Below are 24,324 nucleotides of genomic sequence, written 5' to 3' on the forward strand. Positions count from 1 at the left end.
CAGTAAATGGCATGAATTTGGAATTCTTGCATTTGCAGTAAGGATTTGGGAGTGTGAAAAAAGAATCATTGAAGTTATGTTCAATTGATCTAGTTCACAAAGTAAAGATCATAGACAAACATAGTATGCATACTTGGTGTATGGCATGACTAGTGTTTAGAAAACATAGTGTACATGCTTGGAGCATGGGACAACTATTGTTTTAAATTCAAGATTAAAGTTGATAGCTGAAACAGTATACAATGAATAATGTGTAATCATATGGTAATAAATAAAAGGTATTTTATTTATATTCATAAGTTCTGAGACCATATTGGATTCAATTATTGTTGTGTTTCACTTTGCATGTTTTGACTTCCCGAATAAACTGGGTTATTCTTCTGGAATGACTAAGTTATTCAAACTATCCACAGTCGGTCATATTTTGGAAGTAGATATGAATTAAGACTGTCATGATGGGTTGTAGAGGTTTAAGGTGTTGGACAAGGCTACAACAATCATGAGTGCTCATAAGTTCTGAGTATTGGATTCAACCCGCGCTCATTGGAATCACTTCATGGATTTTATCACGAGTGATCATGAGACGATAATATCTTATATTCTTCAAACCTAGAGATATGAGTTGTTACTATGAGTTGATAGTACATTGATAGCACGAAAATGCATTTGGTAACTCGGTGCTATAAAACGTGCCTTTGTGTATGATTCAACAAGTAGTAGAACAAGCCATATGAGTCGAAGTTTATCCATTCCTTTTACCTTCGGGATAAAAGTGATATCTGTGGGCCCCTCGATGATTTGATGATGACAAATGGAAGTGCTCGGCCGGGCCAGGACTGATTTGATTTGTTCAATTAGTCATAAATCGAAAATCGGGAAACAACAAATGGACAGAGAGAATGATTATAATCCGTGTCTCAGTCCATATGATATCTAGAATGGAGGAATATATGATCCCTTATCTAATGGACAAGTCATTGACAAAGGTCAGAGTTTATCTACAAGGTCAGAGTTCGACAGAAGCTTTTGAGAGCTATGATTGCCAGTTGGTTCCTAAAGTCATACGCAATAATAGTTTTAGACTTATCCAAGTGGGAGACTGTTGGATTAATGTCTAAGTCCATAACTATAATTGGTAAGACTTGACCCGACCCGGCATGGTCCATTTGGGTTGCATGGCATCATGCACTAGGATAGACTAAATGAGAGAAATAAGACACTTATGGTTATTAATATATTATAAGTTCTAGTATATTAATAATAAGAATAATGAGATTATTTAATTAGTATTGATCAAGAATTAATCTAGGATTAATTAAGTGATCAAAAGAAGACTAATTAAATATATGGGTTGATTGTGTAAATCATCCATACTTGTATAGTGGGCTAATGCTCCATGGATAATCAAGTTGGGCTAAAACCCATAAGATGGTTCATGGATGCTCCATGGTGTATTTGAACCCATGGATCCAAGGAAATGGAAAGCCATGACAATTAAGAGTTTACCCTAATTGTAACACTATATAAAGATCACATTCTTGGGAAAAATCGGCCACTAGAGAGAGTGAGAAAGGGCTAGACGATTTTCATGAAGTGTAGTTTTCTCTCAAGTCATTCCATGTGTATTTGGTGTTGTGTGAACCATTTGAGGTGTCACACTTGGGGCACTAGGCACTCAAGCTTCATGAAGACTTTCTACACCAAAGAGGTATGTATTATATCTTGCTATAGTTATTGTTTTGTATGCTAGATTAGGATAATACCTTGGAAGTTCTTATTTGCATGTATAATAGAGAAAACATAGATCCAAGGTATTTAGGGTTGCATGTACACTTAGGAGTGTTAGAATGCTCAAAACCCATCAGATGTGGACTGGACAGAAAGAGCACTACAGGTGAATGCCAATTTCTTGACGGGAAACTTGTTAGGTGGCAGTCCAAGAAATAAACATGTGTTTCCTTATCCACAGCTGAATCTGAATATATTGTTGCAACATCTTGCACCTCTCAAGTGGTTTGTGACTTTGAAAGTGCAATTAGGGTTTGTCATAATCCAGTGCAACACTCAAAAACCAAGCACATTGCACTTAGGTATCATTTCATCAAGGATCATGTAGAAGATGGGAACGTGGAAGTACACTTTGTTTGATCTGCTGATCAACTGGCTGACATCTTTACTAAAGCCTTACCGAAAGCAACCTTTAACAAAATCTTACAAGGCTTGGACGTGATGGAAAGAGAGTTGGTACCGAATCCTCAAATCTTTCATTAAAAATTAGACAACCGAAATGGACAGACCGCTCGGTCTATTTCAGCTCTAGAATTTTAGGGAACCGAAATGGACAGACCGCTCGGTCTATCTCGGCTCCGTAATTTACTGGAACCGAAATGAACCGAATGATCGGTCTATTTCGCTTCACTCATTTAAAGATAAGGTTTCGGTTGTATATTTTGTGCATATCTTTTTTTTTTATTTGAACTTAATTATTCTGTCTTTCTGTTTTTATTCTTTTTCAGAAAATTTTAAAAATCTAAAAATATTTTATCTATCTGTTTTTATTCTTTTTCAGAAAATTTCAAAAATCCAAAAATATTTTATCTTTCTGTTTTTATTCTTTTTCAAAAAATTTCAAAAATCCAAAAGTATTTTATCTATCTGTTTTTATTCTTTTTCAGAAAATTTCAGAACTCCAAAAACATTTTATGTTTATGTTTTTATTATTTTTCAGAAAAATTCAAAACTTTCACTAAGTTTTATTTGTCTCGTTTGTTTGTCTGTTTGGCTTGTTTGGTATGTTTCTTTATTCTTCTTAGGTGATATGAATACCCGTATAACCGACTGTGGATCTAAGGAAGGTATGATTTAATATCAAAATCAACTAGTTAAGGGTCCCTAGAAGCATGCTGCTGCATGTTGTCTTAAGCCTCTACGATCTTGAGCAGGCCTTAATGATTCGATCTACACCTATCATTTCTTCCAAATCAGGCTAATTTATACTACTCGGTCTAGAGCTACCTTACTCTTCTCATATGAGTTAAGAGTTTCTCTGCTCTGTCAGGATTATCTAGCAGAAGGTACATTTGGTTCTTTAGCCACCTCCTTATATTCTCCATCTACTTTCGGTTCACCAATGTAACCCTTGAGACTCTCGGTCTTTACCACTGAGGTTTATGGTTACAGAACATCTGTGTTTGTGATCTTAATACGTTTACCACGTGCTGAGTGAAACCCAATATCCAACACCAAAAATGAATTGACGGTTAATTATATATTCAAGAACTTACTGGTTACCTAAGGAAATATCTCTTTTTATTTTTGTGTGATCTTTTATGAAATTGTCTACTGCCAAGGCATTTCTTCCAAAAGAGATCCAGTTTATTTTTTTTTTTTGAGATTTCTGATTTCTCTATTGTTACTAAAATAATATATCCCACCTACCTGTTCTACAGACCACATCGGTCTCACATGTACTTCTTCCAACGTTTGGTTTTATGTTAAAACTCAAAGTTCGGTTGAAGACAAGCTACCCTAAGCCTATGATTAAAAGAAGCCTTTCAATGTTTACTAACAAACAGTTGATCGTATTTTTCGGGAAACCACACAAGGACTTTAAGTCTCTCTTGACTTTGAAGGAAGTGATTCTTGCCCGGAATCCTCAACTTTCTTTCTAATAATAAGACATCACTCACATCCCATACACATTTGATTTGTTTCTTTATCTTTGTCACACTTATGCACGAAATTTTTTATTTTCCAACATTCTAGTTACTGTTTGGTTTGAGTTTTGGTTTATCTATTGCAACCAAACAAGGGGCTATTGTGGAATTTAAAACGCTGACTGAAGATAAGATTAAGGCGCGTGAATTTGATCGGTTTCTAAACCCATGCGTGCTGACGTATACCTGGGAGTAACCACAATGTCACATCGCGCTTTTTTAGGCGACGTTTTAGTGATCTCATCATTATCATCACGGTTTTCTCTCTCCAGGCAATGGTATATAAAGGGTTGAACTCTTTATTTGTCTTTTACCAGCACTCGATTCTCTCAAACTTAAACGACAAGTAAACACTGTTCATCATCTTCTTCATTCATCAATGGCGACTTCCTCTTCAGTACATGATCAGACGGCATCATCATCCTTGCTCACCATTAAAACTAACCAAAATATGATCATCGAACTTAATCCGTTCTTGTATGACTCGTATATGCTGCAGGTTGTGGAATGTTTAAAATATTCCCCCTGGTTTTAGCCCTAACCCAGGTTGCAGCAGTCCCAATGTCGCTGTTATCACAAGTTTATTCCACGGCGACTTATGACAAAAACAAAGATCGTATCTATTTTACCATCCACGACAAGAAGACTTCGATTTCAAAGGTGAAGTTCTGTTCGATTTTGAATCTTGCAGTAGATTCTTCATCATCTCGCCAGACTTTATCACCACATCACAATTATTTTCAATGATGTACGAGATGGGGTATACCGATGTGCTAACGACTATTACCAAAGTGAAGAAATCTTGTTTACCCTCTCAATGGAATGGCTTGCTCACTCTACTGATTAAGGGTATAGCAGAACGAAGTGGTGGTTCCGATACTACTAGCAAGGGTTTTCTCGCTATTCTTTACGGCCTCTACAACGAGATCAATCTTGATTATGGCTCTATAATCTGGTCTCAGGTGGTGCAGAGTCTCAATACATCGACACGACATTCTGAAGTTTCATGTGGACGTTTTTTGACCCTGATTACATGGAAGGCAATTAATTCTTTAGAGATTCCGATCATGCAGGAGGCTCTACTTGCTTCTATTGCCACATTTCATACAAAGAAGATAATTCTCTCTGATCTGATCAAGTTTCCTCATTATGGAACGATTCCTGAAACCATGTATCGTGGTGTTACGGAAAAGAGCAATGTCTTGGCTGACTATTGTGACTGAAACTCCAATCATTACCATACCACCTTCACCAACCAAATCATCTGATTCTGGTGCTACTCTTGGGGGAGACGATGAGGAATTTGAATCGATCTACTACAGTCCTTACAAACTTCCAACCGATGATGAGGCTGATGGTCCTATCACAGGTCAACAAATACATGGCATTCATGAGAAGTTGGATCGATTGCTTGACGACAGCAAAGCCTATGGTGGTGTTGTTCTTAAAGCATTTCTGGAGACAGCCATTGAACAATATACAGAGGCAATTGACAAATCTATGACGACAGTTAATGAGTCTACCTCCACCTGTAAGCAGGCTACCAAATAAGTTTCTGAGGTTGTTTATATAGCTCAGATTTTTCTTGAGTCGTTGAAGTCTCATGCTGACACCAATGCATCAAAGTATCAATCCTCTGTGGAGTCCTTTTCTAAGTCCCTTCACGATGAAACAACTAAGTTTGAGGCTGTACGCTTTGAGCTCAAAGTAGAAACCACTTATTTCTTAAAATTAGTGGATTCTCGTTTTGATGCTCTTGCTGCTAATCTTGCAACAGAGAGTGCCTTGAAAGATTGGCTAAACAGCAAGCAACAATTGATGTTCAGAAAGTGCAGCTGGTCTAAGCAGAGAAAGAAATTTCCATGTTGAAAACTCAGAGGGCTGTTTATAAAAGTTGTGTAGGAGATGTGAAAGACTTGCTGACAAATTTGCTTGAAGCGCATGATCAGATCTTAACTCTGACTATTCAGAATCATCTTCAATCCAAACTCCTCCCTGCTATTGCCATTTTAAGTGAAATGAAAGGTGTTTCGGAGGGAGTTGTACCTCCAAAACAAGGGGGAGAGAGTAGTGCTTGTCATTTTGTTCAAACGAGACCGATTGTGAAGACAGAAGGTGCACACCCGAAAGTCACAACAGAACCGAAGGTTAATTTAGCTTCAGGTTCTGGTTTTCAATCAAAGCAAAAAGAGATTAATGATGACAGTAAGAGTGATGTTGAAGAAACTATAGCCGATGCTCTAAAACGAAAGAAAAGAGACAGAGAGCTTGATGAAACGATGAAAGTGGCTAGGGAAGCAGAGGAGCGGGAAAAGAAAAATAAGGAAGAAGAGGATGCCTTGCAATGCAAGAAGGCTTTGTTTCCTGAGTGGAACAGAGACACACTTATCAATCAGGCGATTGAGTTTCCTTCTGTTTATTGGTTGGAACCAGTTGCTTCGTTTGATTGTGATAACTCTAAAGACTCGTAGTTTGATATGCCTATTACCAGAAAAGCTTTTACATTTCACTGCTTTTAGGCGACTGTTAAGGTTCCACATCCACACCCGAAGGTTGATAGGGAATTGATCAATTTTTACTTGAAGAATGGTCAGCCACAATACTTGACTTGGAGTGCACAAATGATTATGAAAGTCAAGGTACTGAAACCTTCACCTGCTGGGAGATTCGTAAATGTCAATTTCAAAATCACCCGTGGTTCAGCAAACACGGAGTCTATAATCTCTCTAGCAGATCTTCCTAACCTCAATCCTCATGACTAGATTCTGCTATACAACATTCTGCTCTCTAATCTTAAGGAGTATGAGTCGATTTTAGAACATCTTAAGAGAATGTTGGCCTCCTATATCTATGAGCTTGCAACTATGGATCAGGAGATAGCAAAGGTAGTGAATAGAAATCCGACTGTAAAGCCAACGCCTAAACCTGGTGATGTAAACAAGATGAAATTGGGACAGATAGATTCAACAAATCTAACTGCCATGTTCACGAAAGGTGGAGGACACAAGTTTCTGTTTGCTCTGGTTGATAAGCATCTGTTTTCAACAGACTGTTTGGAGCATATCATCAGTATCATACACCGATGCAAGCAGAACTCAGCGACTGATAAGAAGAACTTTACTGACATGCTTCGGTGGTATATTACTTTTCGCCATCATATGTTAGCCATTATACCAAAGGTGTTGAAAACTGTGAAGAAGACTCCTGCTGTTAAAAAGGAATGAGGTTTCGGCTCCAAAGACGCAAAGGGGGAGATTGTTGAGTCCATTTGTGTTGCGTCTTGGGCCACATATATTTTGTATCCGGATTGGGCCTATCCATCCATGTCTATCTAGATTAGTTTCATTATTATCTAGATTAGCTGTTAGGGTTATAGTATATATATGCATGCATGTATGTGTATATTATAAGTTGTAAATTACGTTGATTCTTGTAACCCTAAATACCTCTACAGATTGAAGTTCTTTATCGAGCTCTTCTGAGGTGTTATCGCATTAATCATACGACATATTCAGTGCCATACTTGTGTTCTTTATTATGTTCTTGTTTAATATCCTGCTTAGAATCATACGATCCTAAAAGAACTTTGTTCTAACATCTTGAAATTTCAAAACCGCGAATACCACGTGGCTTAGAAGTTCACGACCAAACTTAATTACCCCAAAAACCATAAACTCTTGCTTAAGCATGAGTTTACTCCCCAAAACACTTCACTTCTCATTTGCAACCTCAAGAGTAAACTCCAAACTCTCTGAAGTATCATCCCGGTTTTCGCCCGATTTCCTGAAAATGTAAGTATTTATCGACTTGATTAGTTGATATAACATAACAACTAGTGATTATACATCTTTTCATCCATCCATTATTGTGTTTTAATAAGATTTCCAAAACACCAAGAAGACTAAGAACACACACTAGTGTTCTTGGGCCCTTAGCACCTTTTCAAGATTCTTACTACAAAGTACTCCAACCCTAGTGTATTGAACAACTTATTACCTTATCATACATCAAGAAAATGTCCCAAAAACACCAATAACAAGGTGTTCACGGTTTTGGAACCTCCTAAAACCGTAAACACCAAGTAAGGTGCCACAAAGTGCCCTAAGGTGTCTTAGTCCTTCACAATGCCTTGGGGACATGTCTAGATCCTTCCTTGATGTGTATAAGTCCATGAAAAACATCAATGTCGCTCATTTTTATGTGTTTGCGGTTTGGTAATCTCCCAAAACCGTAAACACCCCAAAGGGTGTATAAATGCCCCATATTTATTCCTTATGACTAGAATCTAACCTAGACTATTACCTTGATGAGCTAAGGACTTGAAAACCCCAAAATACCATAAACCTTATGGTTTTACAGTAGTAAACCCAAAGGAAAAGGGTTTAGGGACCGTAAACTCCATTTAGGAGTGAAATGGTGCCCTAGTTCCTTCCTTAGTCACAAACATCAAGTAGAAAATCTTCTAGGGACTCTTAAGGCTTCAAACATCAATTGGTCAACAAGTGGATGAGTTTACAACCGTAAACCCAAGGGTTTATGACCATAAACTCTTTTGTTAGTGACCATAAAACCGTAAACTCCCTAATGGAGTTTTCCTTGAACCCTACACTCACTATCTATGCCCTACAACACTTGGTTGCAAGCCTTGTGATCTTTAACACTTGAAACAAAGTGTTACCATGTTCTAGAGTGTCTTAACTTAAATTATTAGAGATAAAGTGCCTAATTATTTATTTATATATTGATTATATGATAACTAGGCTCGTTGTGTGTGTACAAGTCTCCACTTGTCACTTAGCATCGTATCCGACACTTCAATCCAATCCACTCACTATAGGTGAGTTCATACCCCTAAATTAACCTTTTAAATGTTTTCAAATGTTTATAAATACTTTATGGGGGGGATACAAGTAAAGTTACGATGGTTATTATCTCAATCACATGTGATTAATAACTATCAACAAGTGAATCTCTTACTTTCAAAATGTTTTACTTAAAACTGTCTTAAAAACTCTTTTACATATCAAATGCTTTTACGAAACTTCTTTTATACTTTTATATTGTAAATTGCATGCCTAGATATGTATAGTTATATAAGTAATGTTTGAAGGACTTAGGAAGGCTAACCCGCCTTATTTCCTTTTCCCCGTTGGGATGTGGTTTGGTAGGATATCGGGTATCCGTCTGAAGGTCGTTTAACTATTAGTTATATATCATGTGTACATATATAGTCCTAAAGGTTTTTCCAGTCAATTCAATACCCTAGGTAGCAGGGGTATACTCCCATGTTCATACGTACAAGTTATATTACTAGTAAACTACAATAGGCGTAGTTTAGGGTTTTACTAATACTAATACTAGAACAATGAATCATTCAAAGAGTCAGTTCATACATGAGTCATAATACATAGTGATGAGAAACAAACATAATACATAGTTATGAGAAATAAACATATTACATAGTAATGAGAAACAAATATAATAAATAGTGATGAGAAACAAATATACAGGCTAGACAGAGAAAGAACACACAATACAACTAGCACATACATTACATATACATTACATTCAGTTATGAAAGGGGTCATGGCACTACCTGACATGACTGTTTTTGTATCCAGAATCTTCTTAATTGGGGAGCGTATGAGTTTGCATATAGATCTATATTGGATTGACTATCCTACACCTTGTTGCTCGCTATAGTGGGACTTGCAAGTCTACGGGTACCAAATGTCATTTCTTACGGCGTCTTACATCGTCGTGTTACTATTGAGTCGGTAGCAGGGTACAGGCGGAGCACATGGTACTTTAAGTAAATATTGATTTAAGGTAGTTAGTACAGCAGTAGTAACTTAATACAACACTATAGTACTATAATATTTTTCCCTTTACATTCACTTCATGAACATTCACACGATGCAAGGTAATGTAAAAACTATATTTTTGGTTAATGATAGTCGGATTTGGGAAAATACGCACTCTTACAAGAGACAGACACAGTTACTAGATGCCTTGGTCGAAGGCTACTCTTAGTAGGAAACATAGGGTTTTCTAGGATTGTTCAAACAAATACAAACTTTACAAAACTTATACATTACATCTTACAAACATCTTACAAATGCTTTCATACAAACTCATACACTAATATACTTATGATCTCACCAGCTTTAAAGCTGATACTCGCTTTCAAAATAACTTGTATTCTCAGGTCGCTAGTAGACAGGTACCGGTGCCAGGTTTTTGAGAAGATGGAGCTTGTTCAAGACTCCTATTTTATTTTGATGTACTTTTTGGTGTCTATATAACTTGACAGAACACACTTGTATGAAATTATATTATTAATGCAATGGATGATGTTGTTGCTTGTTTATTACTTTGCATTGTTGTGATATTATACATGACGTCCTCCACCCCCAAACGATTCGGCCGTTCAGGTTTTGGGGTGTGACATATCCATTATCTCCGATTGAGATAGCAGATTCACCTCGATATTTTGGTAGTCCCTACTAAAGGCTCTTGGAACTAAGTTGGATATGAGTACACCTTACCATCCTCATACAGATGGGCAGAGTGGGAGGATCATCCAGACCTTGGAAGACATGTTGCGAGCATGTGTCGTCGACTTTGGTAAGTCGTGGGACACCCATTTGCACTTGGTTGAGTTCTCCTACAACAACGGTTATCATACCAGCATCAAGGTTGCAGCGTTCAAAGCCCTCTATGGCTGTAAGTACAGATCCCCTCTGTGCTGGGCTGAGGTAGGTGACACGCATCTAGCCAAGGGACAAATCCCTGACAGTACTCTCACTGGCCCAAAATTCATCCAAGAAACCACAGTTAAGATTATACTAATTCGGGAATGACTGAAAGCTTCGAGAGATCGATAAAAGAACTATGCCTATAAACGACGAAAACCCTAGGAGTTCCAGGTTGGAGACCATGTTTTGCTGAAAGTCTCCCACTGGAAAGGCATGATATGCTTTGGAAAGCATGGAAAGCTAAATCAAAGATACATAGGACCCTTCGAGATCTTTTCTAGGATCGGTCCCGTAGCCTACAAACTTCGTTTACCACAAGAACTTAGCAACATCCACCCTGTCTTCCACATCTCAAATCTTAAGAAATTCTTATCCGATGAGACCCTTGTGGCCCCTCTTGATGAGATTGAAATCAACAAGAGCCTGAACTTCATCGAAGAATCGGTCGAAATCATGGATAGAGATATCAAACGAACGAAACAAAGTCGCATCCCGATAGTGAAGGTTTGCTGGAATGCCAAGCAGGGACCCGAATTCACTTGGGAGTGCCAAGATGAGATGAAACAGAAGTATCTGCATCTATTTCCAAATCCATTATTTTAACTCACTTTCGTTAATAAAATTTATTTTTTATTAAAATTTTCCATTAACTTCTCGGGTCTAATTAAATATTCTAAACTCAGTACAATCGAGGTTTGGGTCCAAGAACGAACTTTTCCGAGTAAAAGCATAAAAATCCGGGCCAAACACCCCTTCGAGAGGAGTGTATGGCCGCAAACTTGCGTTTCTAGCCGTACATCCCCTAAACTTACCCCTATATAAGGGATGGGAGACCTTCATTTCCATCCTTTACACACTCTAAGAACCTTCTCTCTACCCTCTCTCTCTCTCTCTCTCTCTCTACAAAATTTAAAATTTGCTCAAGAACCATAAAAAATGTAAGTTATTCTTCACTTTGATTGTGTTTTAACCCCTTTTTTGATTATGAATCCATGTTTCATTTAATTAATCTCATCTTGTTATAGATTTTCTCTCTCACCAAGAACACACACTAGTGTTTAGTGGCTAAAAACCTCATTTCAAGCCTCATACAGTAAGTAATTACCATCTATGCTTGATATCTACTAGAAATCATTGGTTTTTCACCTAAAAATTGACCCAAATCATAAGCACGAAATGGGTTTATGGCTGTAAACCCATGTGTACGGCCATAAACTCCATTTTAGGTCGATTATTGGCCTTTAAACCCTACTTTGACTTGTGCACGTGGCTTAGAAAAATTCCAAGAGGCTAGAAAGGACCTTGAAACGAGAAAAATCACAACTCTCACCAAGTGTTTACAGCTATAAACTCATGGGCCGTATACCCATGGGCCGCAAACACTTGGGCCCTAAACTCATGGGCCGTAAACTCTTGATTTCGGCCGCAAACTCCCCATTTTTAATCACGTGTGATTCTAACACTTTAGTTTCAAATGTTTCCTAGTTCCTAAGGTGATTTCCTTCCACAACAAACAGTGTTATGTCATCATCTAATACATATATGTGCATTTATATGTTAAATAGGATGCATTTGTGTCCGAAGCATAATATGACACCCAACAACTCCTATTGATTAACACTCAAATCCCATGTCAAACGGTGAGTTCATACCCCTACACTTTTACAGCTATAAATGTTTTCAGGGGGGAAGACAAGCTAAACATAAAGGATTTCACAACTTAAAAACTGATGCAATTTCAAACGGTTTTACACCAAACGTTACGATACATTTTCCCTTTTGTAATATGCGGAGCATAAAGGACGTTTTTTAAACAAAATTGCATAGTTTTTCAGAACAGTACACGAACAAAACTTACCAGTCAAACTATAATGGGTATAGTTTGGGGATTTCATTAACTGTTTACAGATTCAAACTACGTACAAAGGGAAACATATAAACTAATATAGGTTTAGGTTAACCATTACTACATACAGAAAAAACTAGAGTATCTTGTTAAATAATTATTTTACGTATAATTATTTATACTCTACACCGTTACAAACGATTTTGAACTTGAGAACAACCGAACCATAAGTAAACTAGCTTATACATGATTGTGAGACCTATCTTCATCATGCCCTTCGCGGTACTAGTAAATCCACACCTTTAGTATAACCAGAGTTTCTTGGAGGGAAAGCGTGAAATTTGTGAATAGATCTATTCGGGACCGAAAATCCCACACCTGAACTATTAGCTACAGTTAGGGGGCACGCTTGGGGTGACAAATTTTGTAACCATACGACGCATGAAGAAACGTCAAGGAGGTCATCAGTCACATCAACATGGTTATACGACTCACAATAAGTATAAACTAACCTTTGTTTACGATATTTTCTTTCCTCAATAGTTTTATTTTAATTAATGAAACTACCTATCTACATACTGGAGAGTATTCCAGGGATCCTACTATTGGTTTTATTTGAATAATAAAACTACTATACATACTGGTGGTAGCCATGCTATTCAAACTGATCATACACTACATACTGGTGGTAACCAGGGTTTTTAAACGGAACATACATGTCATACAGAAATCAACAAACATGTTAGAAAATATTGGATTTTCTTGGAAAGCATGCATACATGTTTCAGAATTTGATAGCAATGGTTTTTGATATGAACAACATTTTACTTATAGTGAAAAGAAATCATTTGTACAAACTCAATGACTAGTTTTCAATACAAAAACATGCTTATGAACTCACCAGCTTTATGCTGATATGTTTTCAAAACCGCTTGTATTCTCAGGGCAACAATAGACAGGTACCTTCGCCAGCTTTTGGAGAAGACAGAGCATTTTGGAGTCTCGTCTTTATCTTTTGCTACTTTCGATGTATACAAACTATGTTTTCAAAAAATGTAAATATTCATATTGTAATGTAATGGTTGTTTATACTTTAATTGCTATGATACAATTGATGTGATACTGCGTATGATGTCACCTGCCCCCGGACGTTTCCGCCATCCATTCTGACGTTGTGGGAGTGTGACATCAACAAGGACTGTTGACTCGAGTGTTGACTTCTATTGAATTTTGGGGTTTGATCAAGACATGGATTGGATACCATGGAGGGGTAAAATGGTATTTCACCCTTCCCAAGACTAAGAGAAATAGGTTAGCTTAACTTACTTAGTTTGAGGTGTTAAGTGTTAATTAGAGATGATTATGACGTGTAGGTGAGGATTAGACCGTTCGAGGGTTACGAGGATTACTTGCTTACTTATGAGGTGAGTCTTCTCACTATACTTACCAGGAGTGGTATCATTGTGTGATTGATGGGTCTTGTATGCTTATATTGAGAATTGTGATATCCTTTATTATGTCTTTCTGATTTATGTTGTGTATTATCCCGAGCTTTATTGAGTTAGGACCGGAGGGTCCAACTCGAGTGGTGGGACCGAAGGGTTCCCACTAAGACACAATGATCGGAGGGTCTCTATCGAGATATGGCCATGATAGGCTAACGTGATGTGTTTGGTATTTTGGGGAACTTACTAAGCTTGGTGCTTGGTGTGTTATGTGTTATGTGTTTCAGGTACTTTTCAGGATCACGAGAAGGCGACAATTCGATTGTACATACAAGATGCAGTTTATGTTTTTTTTAGGATCCTGGATTTTATTAAACAATTTATAAAATTGTGTTTTTGACAATTTGATAATTGTGGTTTTGAAATGTGATATTGAGAATTTTGTGGTCTTGAAATGAAAATTTTGTTTGAAAATTTACATTGTTACATGTTGGTATAAGAGCCTTGGTTTGAAGGATTCAAATGTACTCTTCGGTATGTCTAGACTAAAGCTAATGAATTGAGAAAATTTTTATAAAGTGAAATAATTTTTCTAAAATGAGTCAGAGGTATAAAGAGAAAACGAGAGGGAGTAGTGTGTATGATCAGCTAGATCTTTAACGGTGATTTCCCAAAATACCATTATTTGTTTATATTATGAGATATTTATGAGATATTAGAGCTGCATGTTAGAGGATAGGCTAGGTACTTCAGTAATTAGGGCTAGAGTTGTCTGATTCATGATACCTTAGTCTAGGGTATGTTATCTATTGATGTTATCTCTTATTTACCTTGAGTATGTGCTGAGTGGGAGTACCTAGCGGGAATTTCTTAGAAAGAGTTTTGAGTCGAGGGATAATTTAGGAGAGATACCTAGATGAGAATAGGAGGAACCTAATGAGAAAGTAGTCTGATATTTGTGAGAGATAAAGTACTTGTGAATTAGGATCCTAGGAGGAGGACTTGGGGTGACTACGGGTTGGTGTGGAAGGTAGTATTGGGCCCGTACTACTGAAAGTACCGGATCTGTATGTGACCCAAGTAAGAATCCTTAGGATACTAAGAAGCATGTAGGGATGGGAAATCGAGTGAGAGTATGCTCGAATGAGTCTCTGATGATTTTCATCTTGTGTTTCAGAGACATCATGGTGGGTACATGCCACAACCCTGAGAGCAGCAGTATAAGTGACAAGGAGATCCGCATGATCATTCATGAGGAGGTGACCGCAACTATCTGAGAGGTTATACCAGAGATGATCAGGTCTATTCACACCGGGCTGATCGAGACATTTTATGAGCGATACGCTGTTGTTACAGAGGTTGCTGCTACTGCTAGGCCACAGGGAGGTGACTCGTTGTTTTTCCGAGTGTTCAACAACATGAGGCCAGCAGAGTTTGATGGGACACAAGATCCAATTGCTGCCATGAGATGGATCTCCGACATTGAGAGATGTTTCTGTACGTGTTCGTGCTCAGATCACCTGAGAGTTCGGTTTGCGCTGAACTAGCTTCGCTTGGGAGCAAAGGACAAGTGGTAGTTCGTGAGTACTAGTTTTAATCCTACAGACCATGTTGCGATGACATGGGAGAGGTTTACACAGTTGTTCTAAGACGAGTATGTTCCCCGCGGTAGAGAGGGAACGGTTAGCCTAAGAGTTTATGTATCTCAAGCAGAAGACAGAAACTGTGACCGACATCACGAGGGTGTTCCATGAGAGGGTGTTGTTTTTCTCTAAGCACGTGCCTACTGAGCAATCATGTGTGAGCCGGTGTCTGAGCATATCAAGGAGGGATATATGGGAGTTCATGGCAAACTCATCATATTGGACATTGGTCGAGCTTTAGACCAATGTCATGATGAGGGGGATTAAGCTAGAGTTGCAGACTAGAGAAAAGGAGGAGTCTCGGGGTAGAGATAGGAGACCAGCATTCGCAAGCGGTGACGAAGCGGGTAAAGCCCGCTGATTCGAGAGTTGGGAGCTAGACGGGCCTCGCTTGTGGCAAGTGCAGCAAGAGCCATGAGGGGTCATGTCGGGTAGGGATTTGCTACTAGTGTGGCAAGGAGGGACATATGGTGAAGGGCTATCCTAAGGCATTTGCATTTTGCTTTTATTACATCCAGACTGGACATTGGAAGGTCGATTGCCCTCAGCTCACCCAGAGATCAGCCCAGACTTCTACTCACGCTGCCTTGCGTGCTACTGATAGTCGGATGGTGAAGGCCGAGGCTCCGAAGGCTCATGGGAGAGCTTTCCAGTTTACAACAGAGGAGGTTCATGCAGCACCTGATGTCATGGCTAGTACGTATTTTCTTATTCATGTTACTTTTAGATTTGTTTATGCTTATACTGGATTGTATATATGTACTTTTCTTATGATTTATGTGTCTACTTTGGTGTTATTTGACTCAGGTGCAAGTCAATCTTTTATGTCCTTATCCTTTAGATGTCACATTAGTGTTAGACGTGAGGCGTTGAGTTGACCACTAAGGGTTTAAATAGCCAAAGAGCATGTGATTTTTGCCACCGAGGTATTCTGGGGGTGTCAATTGGAGATTTTTAGTGTTGATTTTCCGATAGATTTGGTACCGATAGCGATGGGTGATGTCTGTATCATAGTGGGCATGGAATGGTTTAGTCGGTTTGGAGCTTTGATTTACTATGAGTATCAGATGGTGACCATACGAGACCCTAATGAGGGAGTTCTTACTATGTATGGCAAGGGGACCATATCAGGACCAACTTTCTGTTCTGCTGCTAGGGAAGACAGAGTTTATAATAGCGATGTATGGGTTATCTAACATATGTGATGGATGCGAGGGTTGCCACTGAGAGGCCGAGTTCTATTTCTGATGTTCTAGTTGTGTGTGAGTTCCCGAATGTTCTTACCAAGGAGTTACCAAGTGTGCCTCCCGAGATGCTTGTGAAGTTCCAGATCGATTTGGTTCCGTGTGCGGCGCCTATTGCCAAGGCACCTTATCAGCTTTCACCACTCGAGATAAAGGAGTTATCCTTGCTGCTCTAGGAGCTAATGGGGAAGGGTTTTATTAGACTGAGTAGCTCACCGTGGGGAGCACAAATCTTTTTTTTCAAGAAGAAGGATGGTTCACACCGGATGTGTATTGACTACCGGGAGTTTAACAAAGAGATGGTCAAGAACCGCTATCCATTACCGAGGATCGACGAGTTATTCGATCAGCTGCAGGGGGCATCTTGGTTTTCGAAGATTAATTTGAGATCTGGATATCATCAGATGAGAGTTTTCAAGGAGGATATCCAGAAGACAGCCTTTAGGACTCGTTATGGGCATTATGAGTTTGTGGTGATGCCTTTTGGACTCACCAACGTACCTGGAGTGTTCATAGATCTCATGAACTTGGTGTAGATGCCCATGTTGGACAGGTCGATGATCGTGTTCATCAACAACATTTTGGTGTACTCGAGGTCCAGAGAGCAGCACGAGGAGCATCTTTGGGAGATTCTTAGGGCCTTAAGGGCGGAGAGGCTTTTTTTGGGTTAGGTGTCTAAGCCCATAACTATAATTCGTATATACCTGACCCGAGAGTAGCATGGTCCTTTTGAGAAGAGGTTATTTATGATGTATTGATATAATATAAGTTCTAATATATTAATATGAAATCATGTTATTTAATCAATATTGATCAAGAATTAATTTAGTGATCAAAAGAGACTAATTAAATTAACGGGGACTGATTATGTAAATCACTGATATATATATATATATATATATATATATATATATATATATATATATATATATATATATATAATATATATATATATATACACACGCACACACACACACACACACACACATATATATATATATATATATATATATATATATATATATATATTATATGGGAAAAGTGAATATACCTTTAAGGGTATATAAGCTTAGGTACCCAAACATACTATACTACATCGTTTTGTATTATATATTTAAATTGTAATTGTCTAATTGTTCTTATAATTCAACTTATAACTTGATTACGTCTAATATTTTTATAATTTCTTTATCTTCCTCTTACATACTTTTCATTTTCAACTATAATATATATAGCCTAATAGCTGTTCGGCAAAAAGATATGATATAAGATGAAGATAACAGTGAAATTTCGAAAATCTTCAAAGTAAATCAAGTTAGGGGTTGAAGTTTAAGAACATTATAATTAATATATTTAACAAAACTACTAATTATGGTGGGTTTAAGTACCTAAGCTTATATACCCTTAAGGGTATATTCACTTTTCCCTATATATATATATATATATATATATATATATATATATATATATATATATATATATATTGTTTGTGCTATTGATCCATGATGAGCTAAGTTTATGTAAGTATTCATGAAGAGTTAGCCAACATGAAATATAGATCATAACCCAAGTGTATGGATTAGGGTTTACCCATGACTCTTGGATTCCTACACTACATATATGACACCCATTTGGCCTAAAACTGGTTGAACATGTATTCTTGGAGAAGCATAGCCGAGTTTTAGTGCTCCACATTCTCTCTCAAAAGTCCTCTATTTGTTTATAGTGTTTGTGAACCATTTGAGGCATCACATTTGCGGTGCTAAGTTCTTAAAGGCCAAAACTACAAGCTACAACAAAGAGGTAATGCTAAAAATCAATTCTATGTTGTTTATGTGAATTGTATGCTAGTTGTAGGCTTCATGATTTGGAAACAATATTGCATATATAATTAGAGAAAACATAGATCCAAAGCATTTAGGGTTGTATGTGCACCATAGGATGTTGTAGTATACAAAACCCAATAGTGATATCAGAGTCATGGGTAGTTTTCTGTTAGATATGATGCTTGGTTATTTTTCAAACCTTAAAAAATCGATTTTCTGGCCTCTGACTGATGAACTCGCCGAGTTCACTGACTGACTAGGACTAAGAAGGGTGGAAAAGGGCAGCTCGATGAAATTGCACTTTGCACCATGCTAAGTCGTTAGTGGAGCGTGTCTGGTTAACCAGCAGACTAACTTGGACTAAGAAGGGTGGAAAAAGGTAGCTCGATGTTTGTCATAGATCAATGGAGTGTGTTTGTTAACCGACACATTGATTAGGTGATAAATGTCATCGAGAGTACCAAGCTAATTTGCATGTTTATGCACACCTTGTTTGTGATCCTCGGTATCCCTATCGTAAATTTGAAGGGCATAATTGAGATTAAACATGTCAATGAATCTCAAAAGAGTCTAGGAATTTCAATTCCTTTAAAACTTAATAATCAATTTCGTTTTTCATGGTGGAAATTAGTAAATCATCATTTACCTACCTTCAAATATTTTACAATTGGATTACGACATCCCTCTTCCGAATTGTAGAATATTGTGTTGAATCCTAGCCTTAATATATCATCTGTGTATTATATTAAAGACTTAAATCAACTAACTTGAATTTCTCCCATTATATATGTCTAGGTCAGACAACTATGGTCTTCCTGAATCTTATGGAAAAAGCCTTCCTTATAAATATGATATTTCATAAGACGATCAAGGAGAAAGATTAATCCCTTCTTCGTGATGTAGGGGAACTTCACTTGCTCCACCTCCTCCAACAATTCTCCTTAACTCACAAGCTCAAAGACTTGAAAAGTTCATGGCCACTCAAGCCCTATTGGAAAGAAAACACCAAGATTGAAGGTCTGTGTGTACACATATCTTGGAGACGTAGTTGCATATTAAAAGGCTAGGATTGTTGGGTGTCGAAGTCTCGAGGAAGCTAGCTATTGACTTGGTTCTTCAGTCACTCCCTGAGTCATATGGTTGGTTCGTTAAGGACTACTATATGACACACCATGATATCAATCTTATTGATCTAACCTATTTGCTTGTTGCTACTAAATTAGCAATGATTTGGCGCAATGGTAAAGCAAATTTGATTGGAAGATCTACTTCCTAAGTTTCCATGGACAACAATGACAATCTAGAAATCATTTCTTGTTCTAGAATTGTGTCATGTGCCGATGAAAAAGAAGCCATTTGTTTCTATTTCCAAGAAAAGGGACATTGGAAGCGAAGCTGCCCCGACTACCTGAGGATCTATGAGATGGTAAAGTCAAAATGTTTGACTCTACTTCAGGTAAGTCTACTATCTAACTCTATTATGTTCCTATCTGGAGATTCTTAATACATGATGTAATGTAATTACATTTTGATGTTTTGTATAATCAAAGGAACCTCAAAGGAAGAGTATGTTGAGTCTGATCGCAAAGAGATGGATTTTCATCGCATGGTTCAATGATCGGATTTTTGAGCTGCTACTTAGGAGTTATGATAGATTGCATAGAAATATGTAGCAACATAGTTTTCTTATGTACTTGCATTGTAAGGAAAAGGTTTTCCGCATGTCATAAATAATGAAAATTTTGATTTTCTCTTATTTTATACTTCCGTGCAATGGCTTTTGTGAAAATTGATGTATATATGTTTCCATTGATAGCAATATTGGAAAATAGATTTGATTCTTTCGTTTGTGGTAGAGTCATAATTTACCAAATAAGGAAAAATTTTCATCACTCAGGTTTCACATGGATAGAAATTTGGAATCATGCAACTTGTATTGTGTGATGAATGAGAATTTTCATATTTGGGGAATTAAGACTAATTCCTTGTTCACATGTATATGTGAGTCAAGTGCAGGACTAGGGGACCAGATACACTTCGTTATGATTTCCTAAAGTTTGGTAAATGTGGGCGTACTTACAAGATTAAGTGTAATTCTAAATCATTGAAAAAGTTTCAATGTATAGCAGAACAAATAAGAAGAATCAAATTAGGCAGAAAGTTAAAAGTTTCTCCAATCTAAGAAGAAATGATAGCATTTGAGTATAGTGTATTATGATTAGCTTTGTGATTATGAAACCAAATCTCAATTCATCCTTTAAGGACATCTTAGTGCATTTCTATGGGTAAGAAGAGGAATCATGAATTATTTAAATGGTTAAATCAAAAAGGTGAATCATACTTCGTTCCAAATCGAGCCTTAGAGTCATTCTCCAAAGATCGAGCCTTGAGTGACATAATCTTAAGAAAGGTTTATAACACTTATCAAATGTAAAGTAAAATGTTTTCTACTCTTCTACATTTGAAATTGGTATGTTGTGATGTTTTGGATAAAACAAAGACCAACTAAGACCAATTGTGTGAAGTGTTTATCTTGATAAGAAACCGCACTAACTCTTGAATATTGTTTGTGAAGTAATGTCTCTTGAAAATAGAAACTTATATGTCAAGAGGTCAGTCGGAGTCTTAAAGATCTTGGTTCAAGAACTATTCAAGAGTAAACCTATTGTTAATCACTAGCTCATGACTTCAGGTTTATAACCTATCATGATTGACATATTCTTGTTTATGTGCCTATTCCAGTTAAAGTTGACTATGTATGTGAGTTTTACGAGTGCTAAGTTGTTTGCATAACAACTTGGAAGCAATGGTAGGCCCTTGGCTGCCAAGTGGCAAGAAATTAAGATTGAACAAGTTCAGTCCATATGAGTTTGGATTTGTCACTAACCTTGTCTTGTGATTATGGTTATGACAAATTCACATGGATAGGAACACATACACCATTACAATCTAAGTGTCATAAGGTTTGTCTCCAATTCATGAAAATGATTGTGGGAAAACACTTTCACTAAGTAGATTTTAAGGAGGTAGCATTTGTGATATTTGCATTCTCAAATTCTATTATGATTACGACATCCCTCTTCATGGTTCGAATTGTGAGAAATGGCAAAGGTCTAAACATTTTAGACTTATTGTTGTAAGTTCTAAAATTGTTTAGACACACATGTGATCTATATAAGGAAAGGTGTATGAATTTGAGAAGCCTAGATAAAGTCTTATCGAAGCATCTCATATTAGAAATCTGAACTTTGGTAAGGAAGTCGATAAGTATTGATTTCTAGAAGTCCAACTGACTTCTGGGTACATGTCAAAGCTAGTGAGAGTATAAGTGTAATGCTAGTAAGATAATAATTATTATGCTTGCGGGAGCATAATTATTATGGTAAGCATTGCAAGTTAGCAATGTTAATTATAGAAAACAAAAGTTTCAAATCACAAAGTTGTAGGGTTTGAAAAGTTATTTTGCTATAATTAAGGGAGAGGAATTCATACTTCATTTCAATTCTAAAAGCTTAGATTGAGATTTTAATTAAGTTTAGTCAAAGATAGAAATATAAATGTTATGTTGAAAAGATTCGACATAAGGAAATTATATATATGGAAATATTATAGCAAGAGACTGGTAAAGTATCATGTCTTTATGTGAGATATTATGGATCGTATCCCATTTGCTTCGGGTATAAGGTCGATTACATACGCTATAATATTCGACATAAGGAAATTCTATATATGGAAATATTATAGCAAGAGACTGATAAAGTATCATGTCTTTATGAGAGACATTATGGATCGTATCCCATATTCTTCGGGTATAGGGTCGATTGCATATGCTATAATATTTATGTGTTCTGAATTTTCTAAATGCCTAGGGAAATGAGAGGGAAAATGGAACAAAATTGCATATGACTAAAATGGTTAAGCAATTATTGAGGACAATCTAAGGTTTACCAAAGATTGGTTGCTTTTGGACAGTTGGAAGTATAGTGTAAATTTTGGAAGGACCATGTTGGCATACTTTGAGAAGAGGCAAATCATGTTCAGAATTGATAGTCAAAATGTGAATATGGAAATGTTTCCATAAGTGGAAATTATTCTTTAAATCTGTGTAAGATTAGAAAACTTAATGCAAAAAAGATGGTCAAAGGAATGTACATTGACTGTGAGACTTCGTTTACATGGAATTGCTCTCCTTTGGAATACTTTGTAATGTTTGTTCCCATGTCTCTGTGACTTTTGTGCATATTCATTCAAAGGAATGTAAATTGACTGTGAGACTGCATTTCCATGGCAAGAATTTGGTATTCTTACATTTACAGTAAGGATTTGGAATTGTGAAATGACTTTCATTGAAGATGTGTTCAATTGATCTATTTCACAAAGAAATGACCATAGGAAAACATAGTGTGCATGCTTGGAGCATGGGATAACTATTTTTTAATTCAAGTATTAAGTTGATGAATCGAAACATTATACAATGAATAATGTGTAATCAATATGGTGATTATATAGAAGGTGTTTTATTTATATTCATAAGTTCTGAGACCACATTGGATTCGATAATTCTTGTGTTTCACTTTGCATGTTTTGACTTACCGAATAACTAGGTTATTCAAACCTTCCACAGTCGGTCATACTTTGGAAGTAGGTATTGATGCCATGTAACACCCGAAATTAGAAAGGTTAAGAAAAGAACAGAAAACCATAAGTTAAAGAGGGTCGATTCGTCGAGTCCAGGGAGGAACTCGGCGAGTCAGAGCGGGATCCTGGTGTAAAGTAAGTGACTGAATCGGCGAGTCGGCAAGTGGACTCGGCGAGTTTGGTCTGGGTTGGGAAACCCTAATTCCGGGACTTGGTACCCTATTTAAGCGCCTTATTCTCTTCCCTAGGGCTCATTTGCAGCCCCTATAGTCCACAACCCCAAACCCTAGCCACGATATCCATTTTTGGAGCAAGATCTAGCCTTGGAGAAGTAATTTGCAAGCTTTGAAGAAGAAGAAGAAGGAGAAGGACTTGGGAGGTCCAAGGAGAAGCTTTTTGGTCCAGGATTAGCTTCTCAACCTCATCATTTTATGGTAATAAAGCTCTCACCTTGGCTATTTTACTTCTAGATCTAGTTTTCCCCCAAATGGATGGTTTTGAGCTCAAAAACCATAAATTCATAATGATGAAGCAGTTGTATCGGTTCATATTGTAGATCTAGACATCCTTTAGTTCTAGGAGCTCAAGAAAGACATCTTTTGGTAGCCATGACCTTGTTCTATCCCAATTAGCATCCTTAATAGTTAATTTGTAGTGTTTTGGCTTCATTGTATCATAGACACACGTAAAGTTAGCAACTTTACGTGTTTAGATAGTCTTAGAAAACCAGATCTATTGTTTGGAGCAAAGGAGAAGCTCTGCGACTCAAAATTATGGGAATGCACATATGGAATCGGCAAGTTAGGCTTGATATCAGACTTGAGTCGCGTAGTAACTCAGCGAGTCACATGGGTAGACTCGGCGAGTTGGATGAAGATAGGCAGGAACTCGAAGAGTTAGAAGAATAACTCGGCTAGTATATTGAAGATTGCCTTAGACTCGGCGAGTCTGTTCTTGGACTCGGCGAGTCAGGTCGTGAAACCCCAAACCCTTTTAGTTAACACCCGGATTAGTGATTTGAGTGGAGACTCGGTGAGTTGAGCAGGTCAGAACTCGGAATTCAGTAGACTCCCTGAGTCATGGTCTGACTCGGCGAGTCGAGTCGCGAATGAAAGGGGTTTCTGAGCTTATGAACGCGGCAAGTCAGTAGGCTGACTCGGCGAGTAGAGTCAATCTGGAAGGTTGACCTTGACCAGGACATTGACTTT

General features: G+C 37.3%; 1 pseudogene; it reads left to right on the plus strand.

The window, feature by feature from the left end:
• Positions 1–15,057: 15,057 nt before the first annotated feature.
• LOC145068037 (R-linalool synthase QH1, chloroplastic-like) overlaps positions 15,058–24,324 on the plus strand; it is a 53,406-nt pseudogene continuing 44,139 nt past the window's right edge.

This window comes from Lactuca serriola, chromosome 8 (genome assembly GCF_051521515.1).
Source record: "Lactuca serriola cultivar US96UC23 chromosome 8, Lser_US96UC23_V15, whole genome shotgun sequence".
Taxonomy (NCBI): domain Eukaryota; kingdom Viridiplantae; phylum Streptophyta; class Magnoliopsida; order Asterales; family Asteraceae; genus Lactuca; species Lactuca serriola.